We start from the raw sequence: 10,154 nt of genomic DNA on the forward strand, positions 1-10,154 counted from the left end.
AACTGTTATAAGTGTCTTGTTCTTTGGTTACTTAAAGAATGCGATATATTTAGATTAATGGGTGACTTTTAAAAATAAAATGTTAGTTTATCAGATTGGTAGGGGAAGGCCCAAGTCCACAACACACTGTAGGCTATATTTCATGGAAGTATAAGGTTTTATTAAACTTCCTATTTCTGCTGGATGCTTGCTTGGTTTGCTGTGAAAGGCCAAGTGATTGTAGCAAATGCTGGATGTAAATTTATATCTTTGGCATAAAATGAAAGATAAACTTATCGAAAATCTAAAAATGCTTTTGCTTGTCTAACAATTTGATCTTAGAAGTTACTGTATACCACCTTAGAGAGGCAGAGGGACAGAATTAATGTCAACAGTCTAAATATTGCCTTGGGCTCCTGGCAAGTTTTCCAGGGAAGGCAGTGGGGCTGCGATTCATACTTCCCAAGAACATATTCTCCATAACAGGCCCACCCGTAATCTGGGAGCTGGAAAGAGTTGAAGGCCAGGTCCCCTGATATTTGACTATTAAAGTAAGTTGGCCCCATGAAGCATAAAATCTAGACTCTAAAATTCAATAATTCAAGTTAGATTAGTAAAAGTGAGAGATTTAAGTTTACATCCAAATCTTTGAAGACAAAATAATCAACAAATGTACATAAGTATGGCTTCCAACTAAATGAAAGTCTCCCTAGCCTATTCACGGCTACTTTCTTTTCATACTCAAACTTCCTAGACACTAACAAATTAGATACCCTTGTTCTCTAACAATAAGGTTGTTGCCACAGCTGCACTAGTTCAATCTCCCCCTCTCTGATTTTTGGGGGTGGGAGGGATAACCAGTGTGGTTTGTTTTTGTACATAGTGACTTGGCCCAGATCACAGGAAGACCACAAAAGAATCTGATAACACATTTAGACTCAAACTGCACATACAAAAATAAAAAATACATTCTAAAACCACTTCTTCACTCTCATTCCTGTGCTTAAAACACCAGTTGTTTTGTTGTTGCTGTTTGTGTTTCCTGCTCATACTACACGCCAGTGGTGGTCAGCTGGGTGCCTGCTCCTCATCTCAGCCTCCCGGGGGAACACACAGCACTGGTGACAACTGCCACGAAGAGGAAAGGAGGGAACGCTCCCTGTGTCCCTTAAAGCTTCCACATGGAAGGGACCCGTGAGACTCTCGGTCACATGTTATCAGTAAAAGTAAGTTACATAGCTCTGCTTGGTTTTAAGCAGATAGAAATTGGAGACTAGTAGTCCATCTACTGCTTTATCTTTTATTATTATTATTATTATTATTATTATTATTATTAAAAATCTTTATTGTTGAAAGTATTACATATGTCCTCTTTCCCCCCTCATTGATCTATTCTGGCCTGCCCTGCCCCCACAACACAGGCCTTCACCAACCTATTGTCTGTGTCAAAATGACTATCATCAACAAATCAACAAAGGAAAAGTGCTGGCAGGGATGTGGAGAAAAGGGAACTCTCATACACTGCTGGTGGGAATGGAGACTGGTGCAGCCACTGTGGAAAACAGTATGGAGTTTCCTCAAAAAATTAAATATGGAACTCCCACTTGACCCAGTGATCCCACTCCTAGGAATATATTCTAAGAAATTGGCAACACCAATCAAAAAGAATATATGCACCCCTATGTTCACAACAGCACAATTTACAATAGCTAAGATTTGGAAACAGCCCAAGTGCCATCAGCAGAAGAGTGAATAAAAAAGCTATGGTACATTTACACAATGGAATGCTACCACTTTATCTTTTTGTAACAGGTCTGGGCATTTGCTGTGTAAGAACTATTTTTTCTGACTATATCCTACAAAACATGAAAAGCACAGTTATTTCCTTCATCCCTTAGATGATATATAAATAAGAACACCTGGACCAAGGTAAAAGGAAATCAAGGTGTAATTAAGTAATAATGAATATCCCTCAAAACCTTATTGCTTTTAGGCTCATCGAAGAGGAAGAAGAAGAAGAAGAAGAAGAAGAAGAAGAAGAAGAAGAAGAAGAAGAAGAAGAAGAAGGAGGAGGAGGAGGAGGAGGAGGAGGAGGAGGAGGAGGAGGAGGAGGAGGAGGAGAAGAAGAAGAAGAAGAAGAAGAAGAAGAAGAAGAAGAAGAAGAAGAAGAAGAAGAAGAAGAAGAAGAAGGGAAAAAGCAGTCAGAAGGTGAAATGCCATTAAGACAATGTAATGGAGGTAGATCAGGCATTCATTAAACCTTTTTAAAACAATTGATCTTCTTTCAAAATTTCACCTTATAATTATGAGTGCCTGTTTTTTCCTGATCAATCATAATCAGTCTATATATAACCAGTACCCCTATAAATTACAAGGTGGGTCAAAAGTAGGTGTATAGTTGTGTGTATGGGAAGCACAGAGTTTATTCTTGTATTATTATTTAACTATAAGTCCAGTGCACAAAATTTGTGCATGGGAGGGTTGTCCCTCAGCCCAACCTGCACCCTCTCCAATCTGGGAACCCTCAGGGGATGTTTGACTGATGATTTAGGCCTGATCTCTAGACAGTTGGACATCTCTCTTGCAATCCAGGACCACTGGCTCCTAACCACTCTGCCTGCCTTCCTGCCTGATTGCCCCTAACTCTCTGCCTGCCTGCCTGATCACCCCTAACAACTCTGCCTGCCTGCCTGCCTGATCACCCCTAATCGCCTCTGCCTCAGCACCCACCACTGTGGCTTTGTCTGGGAGACATCTGGTTTATCCAGTCTAATTAACATATTACCTTTTTATTAGTATAGATTATTGTATTATTTTCCATACAAACAATTGTAAACCTACTTTTTCCCCACCTTGTATATTAAATCACCTCAATATATCAACAAACAAGAAGTGTTGGTGAGGATGTGGAGAAAAAAGAATCCTAGTGCATTGTTGGTGCAGCCACTGTGGAAAATAATATGAAGTTTCCTCAAAAAATTAAAAACAAAACTACCATATGATCCAGCAATTCCACTTCTGGTATTTATCCAAACAAATCTCAAACATTAATTTGAAAAGACATACACATCCTAATGTCCATTGTAGCAGCATTTATAATAGTCAAGATAATGGAAGCAACCTAAGTACCCATCAATAGACAAATAATTATAAAGGCAGTGTTTATTAAAATACTTTTAATTTTCAAAATTGAGTTATTGGCTGTTAAAGTGTGTACACATTTTTTGGGACACCCTATATATAAACAATGAAATATTACTCAGCTATAAAAAGAATGACATGTTGCCATTTGCAACAACATGGATGAACCTAAAGGTTATTATACTAAGTGCACAAAGTAAGACAGAAAAAGACAAATACCATATTGTTTTACATAAGAAAACTCACTTATATGTGAAAACATATAATAAATGAATGAACAAAGCAGAAACAACCTAATAGATATGGAAAACAAACTGATGGTTGCCAGACAGGGCATTGGGATGATGGGTGAAAAAGGAGAAGGGATTAAGAGGTACAAATTGCCAGTTATAAAAACAGTCACAAGGATATATAGTTACAGCATAGGAAATCTAGTCAATATTATTGCAATAAGTATGTATGGTATCAGAGGAGTACTAGACTTATGGGGGTGATAATTTCATAGGTTGTAGAAAGGTCTAATCACTATGTTGTATACCTGAAATTAATGTGATATTGTATGTCAACTGTACTTAAAACCTTAAAACTTGTTTAAATTTAAAACATCTAAAAATGTGGTACCTAGTTTATTTTCAGTGCATATTAATAAAATTGTTTTAAGGGATTTCTTGTGGCCTGTCTATTTAAGAAGCATTACAGCAGTCAAAGAGTTGATTATGACACAATGCCTTCCCTGGAGGAGATGTGGATTCAGATGGAAGCAGAGGTTAGAATGGAGAACTCATACAGAGATGTCTCCATTCTAACTGTGTAACAAATGGCATCAACAAATCAACAAAGCAAATGGGCTTTACATTTGTTGGCATTGTTGGATTCTTCCTCACCTGAAATCTTATATGTAAGTTGAAGTTATTAGACACAGCAGAACTCATCTGGTTAAAATGCAACTGGAAGGTCATGAATCTCTGCTGCTAGGGCCTTTATTCTAACTCCTTGCAGCTCTTAAGTTTCTTCTATGAAAGCCTTTAGGGGGAGGGGAGTTGGAGCACAGCACAGAGAAAATTTAAAAAGAAAGAAAGAAGAAACTCTTCTAATCCCTACTGTATAAATAAGTATGTTTATTTTGTCCAGATAATTTAGGACAGATATGTTTAATGCATATTTGCCATTGATAGGTACCAATTTCTTGTTATATGTGTTGGAATGATCATGCCACAGACTAGAGTATTAAAGTAGAAATAAATATGGGATAGAAATGAGGTAGAAAAGAAGGATGGTGGTTGATAAAGTTTCTTTCTCATCATATTACAGAACTAATAAATTGATAGTTGATAAGCAAACCAGACTTTTCAAATCCAAACGTCTCTGGATAAAATGAGAATTATTGTTAATTTTTTTCCCTCAGGTTTCATCAAATGACTATGCCAGTTGATGGTTACCTTGGGCATTATACAAATGTTTCCAGACATTGAAAAATACATGTGTTTAGTGGGAGTACTATGGACATTTCAGATAGGTCTTAGGTTGTTATAAATATGAGATAAGCTCATATTTTCAGAAGCAGGCACTTTGAAATCAACTAAATTCTGAGAGACCCATTTAGTTTTATCTTACCAAAATCCATGAGGTGGGTGCCTAAGTATGAAAGCAACCTAAAGTTGTAGACATTGGAGTTTTCTGGTAACCAGATGTTGAACAAAAGAAACAACAACAACAAAAGATTTTGATTTATTATGCATTCACTTTTCTTTTTCTGCCATATAAGAACATAACAAAAATGACTGAAAGTACACTTAGGATAAAGGCAGGAAAATAATTTTTTTCCCATTTAGATTATGGAATTCTAGAATTTTTATGACACAGTTTTCAAATATACAGTTCAATGATTTAGTATCACATGATCAGGCAATTCATGGACTTTTTCATCCATTTAATTTTGAGGACAATACCGTAAAAAAGAAATGGGGCAGATATATGGATGGGTAATATATAATCCAGTAGTAGCGAAACGAACCAAATTAATTAGAGGAGCAGGACTTTCAACTGAGAAGAAAACCTTTGGAAATGTAGAGAGGAAAGCATGATGATTTATAAAGGATAGTAAAATAGTTTAAATTTAAATGTTGGAGAAAAACACAGGTTCCCAAGTAATTATAACCTTGGGAGAGAACTATATAGGAGAGAGTTATTGGAATTTGGTGACAGAATATTATTAGCAGATGTTTCTTGTTAGGGAAATACACATTAATATTGATGTGTTGTTCCAGTTTGCTTATAGTCCTTCCAAACTACCTGAAATACCTGCTATATACAGAGCAACTGCACATCATTGCTTACTGCACAAGAGAGCACATCTAAGAGGGTGACATAAAAGCCACAAATTCAAATTATAATGATACCAGAGGCCCAGAGCATGAAATTTGCACAAGAGCAGGCCTTCCTTCCTCCAGCTGCCAGCACCAGCTTCCCTCCGGCTGCCAGGAGGCACCTGGGACCCGGGCTTCCCTCGCAGCCCTGGCTTTGTCCAGAAGGTCATCTGGAAGGACATCTGGTCTAATTAGTATATTACACTTTTATTATTATAGTTTCCCTATTGAAGTAAAGTGTCATGAGAAAGGGGCATTTTTTTTTCTAATTTGCACAAAGGGGTTGTATGTTCTGGCAATGCACCTACTATGTATATTGAAGAAGTGTTCGTTCTTCTGTAGAATCATTTCAATTCTATCCAGGATTCTCTTTGGCCAGAAGAATAGATGAACCATTCTTCATTTTTTTTTTCTTATAATGCTTATAAATACAGGCTAAAATGCTCATTAGACCTTTGTACTCTTTTGGTATCCTAAAAAAATGGTTGGCATCTAAAAACTTGAGAATAAATTCAAAATAATTTGCTTTATTAATTAAAAAATGAGGATTTATTAGTTGCAAATAGAAAAAGAATAATTGGATTTGGCAAAGGAAATATTATTTTCTAAATTGTTTACTGCCTGGCACATGGTAGCTACTCAAGAAGCCATTTCAGGAATAAATTAATGTCTATAGAAACAGTCATCCCTAGTATCACTTCTTTATTTTTGGGATTAGTCCAGAAGCTAAGTATCGGCAAAATCATATAGGGTCATAATATGAATGACAATGATGATGATGAAACAGATATTATGTTGTAGAACTTTACATAGATTCCAGCAACCAATCTCTACTACAGCGCCGTGGCTTTCTAAAACATGTCCGTTCAATTGTATCCAGTCAGCTGTTCTTCCTATTTAGCCCAGTGCATACTTTCTGACTGGATCCTCAGGCACACATGACATTTTCATCAAGAGAAGGAAAATCATTTCACATCCAAAAGGATAAGCACCATGATGGTAAAAGGTCATAAAACACTAGGAGTTGCTCTTTAGCAAGAGATTTTGAAGATAATTCCAAAGAAAACATGGGACATGGTTTGGAACAAGCTCGCGTATACTTCATCATCAGGGCTGTGGTACACAGTCTGAGGAGGCTCCAGGGGAATACAAACACCAGTGGAAAGGAGGGGTTTGCTTGCATTGGCTATAATAAATATGTTTTTACAATAAACAAACGGGTAGCCATAAGACATGCATGTCTGATGTTGAAGGAAAGCCTGTTTGCACCAAATAAATTACAGAAACAGTTCAAGAGCAGGTCATTCTAGTGAAAATATTATCCCTCAACTACTGGCTGGGTTAGTGTCAGGTTAGGTTATCTTTTGTCTAAGTGCCAATTATACTCACTCAACCTGCTTAAGGACAATCTGTGGCAACCTGTGTACACTTTGGTGTTTTCAGAAAACGTGTGCACTTTTAATCTTGGTTACATACAAACCCTATTTGCTTTTTTCTTCTTGAGATGGACTCCTCCATGGACTGTCTTTGAGCTTGGAAACCATCCCTCACTGCCTCATGCCCCTTGCCCCTTCCCTATTCTATGTGACTGCATCCCAAATGAATGCCTGGGATGAAGGCCAGGCTGATGATGCCAATCCTGCACAAATCACAGGGCAGACACAACTGATCCAAAGTGCATCATTTATTCAAAGTCCAGTCCTTAGTTCACTGGAGGTGGATGGCTTTGAAAATATAGCCAGCAAAAACAATGAAGTAAGAATCTTTTGAGGGCATTAATTTCATCAAAATTTTGGGAAATTTTCAGACATTTGTCAGCTTTGGCTTTTTAGAACACTGAAGGAATTATATATTCTTAACTTAAAATGGGATAACTCAGCATGGTTTCTGGTCCCTTTGTTGTCCAAGCCTCTGTACAAAAATGGACATAAAATCAATGGGGTAGATAACATATGGACACTTCTTAATGGTTGACAACAAAGCCTTCAGATTTAGCCATTATCACTCTGGACACCACAATCTGCAAAGATTTGCAAAGAAAAAAAGCTTCAAGTTAATACTTGATCATGAAGAATTTATTGAGCCTTCCCACATCAGAATAGGTATCTGAGAGATGTTATCTGTGGACTCTGACTCAATTACCTTTCTGTTTCTTTCCATGATTAAGTCATTTAAAAATAAATGTCTGCAAATACTTGGTATTATTGATGTTTATAATGGTGTCTCTTTCCTGGGCAATATATCCCTTTTTAATATTCTTATCTACTAGGAACAGGTGTTCCTCCTTTCTCTGCTTACCGTACATTGGTGTGATAGTGGGAAAAGTGCAGAGCTTCAAAGCAAAAGAACAGGAGTTGAGTTTTAACTCCATCACTTAAAACTGGAAAAATTATTGAAATTCTGAGGTTCAGTCCTTTCAACCATAAAATGAGTATCACAGAAATAGCCTCCTCATATAGGTTTTGGTGAGTATTGAAGACAATAATATGTGAAATGAAGTAGCAAACCTTATATAAATACTAGGGTCCCGAGGCCTGCTTGAGAATCAGGACCAATCGGGGCCTTCTGGCTGCCAGCTGGGGCCTCCCTTCCCCAGCTGCTGGCTGTCATCTGGGGCCTTCCTTTGTTCTGTGCCACCCCTTGGTGGTCAGCACATGTCATAGCGAGGTGATCAAACTCTTGGTTGAACTCTTGAGAGGACACTTTGCATGTTAGACTTATATATATATAGACTAAAGGCCTGGTGCACAAAATTTCTGCATGGGGTGGGGGTGTGTCCCTCAGCCCAGCCTGCACCCGCTCCAATTTGGGACCCCTTAAGGCAGGGGTCCTCAAACTTTTTAAAGTGGGGGCCAGATCACGGTCCCTCAGAGAGCTGGAGGGCCGGACTATACGAACTACTAATTCCTACTGTAACACCTCGGCTGCGCTCACTGCCCAAAAAACCTGGCGGGCCGGATCAGACTCCTCTGCGGGCCGCATGTGGCCCACGGGCCGTAGTTTGAAGACCCCTGCCTTAAGAGATGAACAACTACCCATTTAGGCCCGATTCCTCTCACAATCCAGGACTGCTGGCTCCCAACAGTTCACCTGCTTGCCTGCCTGATTGTCCCTAACTGATTCTGCCTGCCAACCTGATCACCCTCTAGAAACCACTCCCCTGCCACACTAATCAACACCTAACTACTCCCCTGCTGGCTCTATTGCCCCTAACGTCCTCCCCTTCAGACCTGATTGCCCACAACTGCCCTCCCCTGGAGGCCTGTCCCTCCCAACAATCTTCCCCTGCATGCCTGGTTGCCCCCAACTGCCCTCCTTTACAGACCTGATGCCCACCTCAACTGCCTCCCCTGCAGGCCTGGGTCCCGCAAACTGTCCTCCTCTGAAGGCCTGGTCACCCCTAACTGCCCGCCCCTACAGGCCTGATCACCCACAATTGCCCTCCCCTACAGACCTAATCACCCACAATTGCCCTCCCCTGCTGGCCATCTTGTGGTGGCCATCTTTGACCACATGGGGGCGGCCATCTCGTGTGTTGGGATGACAGTCAATTTGCATATTATGTCTTTATTATATAGGATAATTTGTCATTGCAAATTGTTGTTTACCATCTGGTGAAAAGCTCACGACACTCAAGTAATGCATAATGTGAAATTTGGTACATACTCAAATTGCCAGTGTAACTTGATAAAAATACAGCATCATGCCCTGGCCAGATGGGTCAGTTGAAGCATCATCCTATCCACAAAGGTTGCAAATTTGATTTCTGTCAGACATATACCTAGGTTTCAGGTTTAATCCCTGAATGGGGTATGTTTGGGAGGCAATCAATTGATGGTTATCTCTCACATCAATGCTTCTCTTTCTCCTTTCCTCTCTCTCAAACCAGTAAACATATCCTTGGGTGAGAACTTTTTTTAAAAAAATGAAGAAAAATACAATATCATCGGATTCCACCATCAATGATCTGGCGGGGTTGATAGGGTTGGGCCAGGAAATTCCTATTTAAAGGTACACAAATAGACCAAGGTTTGAATATACAAAAATCCCCCTTTCCTTCGGGATGCTTCTATAAATATAACTTACTGTGTTTTCCCAAAAATAAGACATCCTCCGAAAATAAGACCTACTTACAGATTTCCTTCTGAGTGAAATATAAGGCATCCCCCCGAAAATAAGGCCCCCCCTAGGCTAAACATGAGAGATTTGGTCCACTGATTCTGAAAGAAATGGAGTCACAGGAAATTCAGGAATTGGATTGTTATGATGATGTTCCAGAAGATGATGACATGATTGTCATTGAATAAATGAGTAAATTCTTGATACTATAGGATTCACAGTTTGTCTGGTTTGTGTTGACAACTACCGTACTACTGTACCATATACAGGTAATAAATTTCCTTTACTTTTATTTAACAATAAATGTGTATCGTATTCTTCTTCATGGAAAAATAAGACATCCCCTGAAAATAAGACCTAGCACATCTTTGGGAGCAAAAATTAATATAAGACACTGTCTTGTTTTCGGGAAACAGGGTAGGCATCTTTTAGATGGATTGGACTTATAAATAGAAATTTGATTTCTAGGACAATCTGTGATGATCCATCTACTAAAAACTATGGTAAATTCTAATGATAGGTTCAAAACCTGTAAATATATAAATGCAT

The sequence above is a fragment of the Pipistrellus hanaki genome, assembly GCF_964339955.1.
Source record: "Pipistrellus hanaki genome assembly, chromosome: 3".
NCBI classification, from domain to species: Eukaryota; Metazoa; Chordata; class Mammalia; order Chiroptera; family Vespertilionidae; genus Pipistrellus; species Pipistrellus hanaki.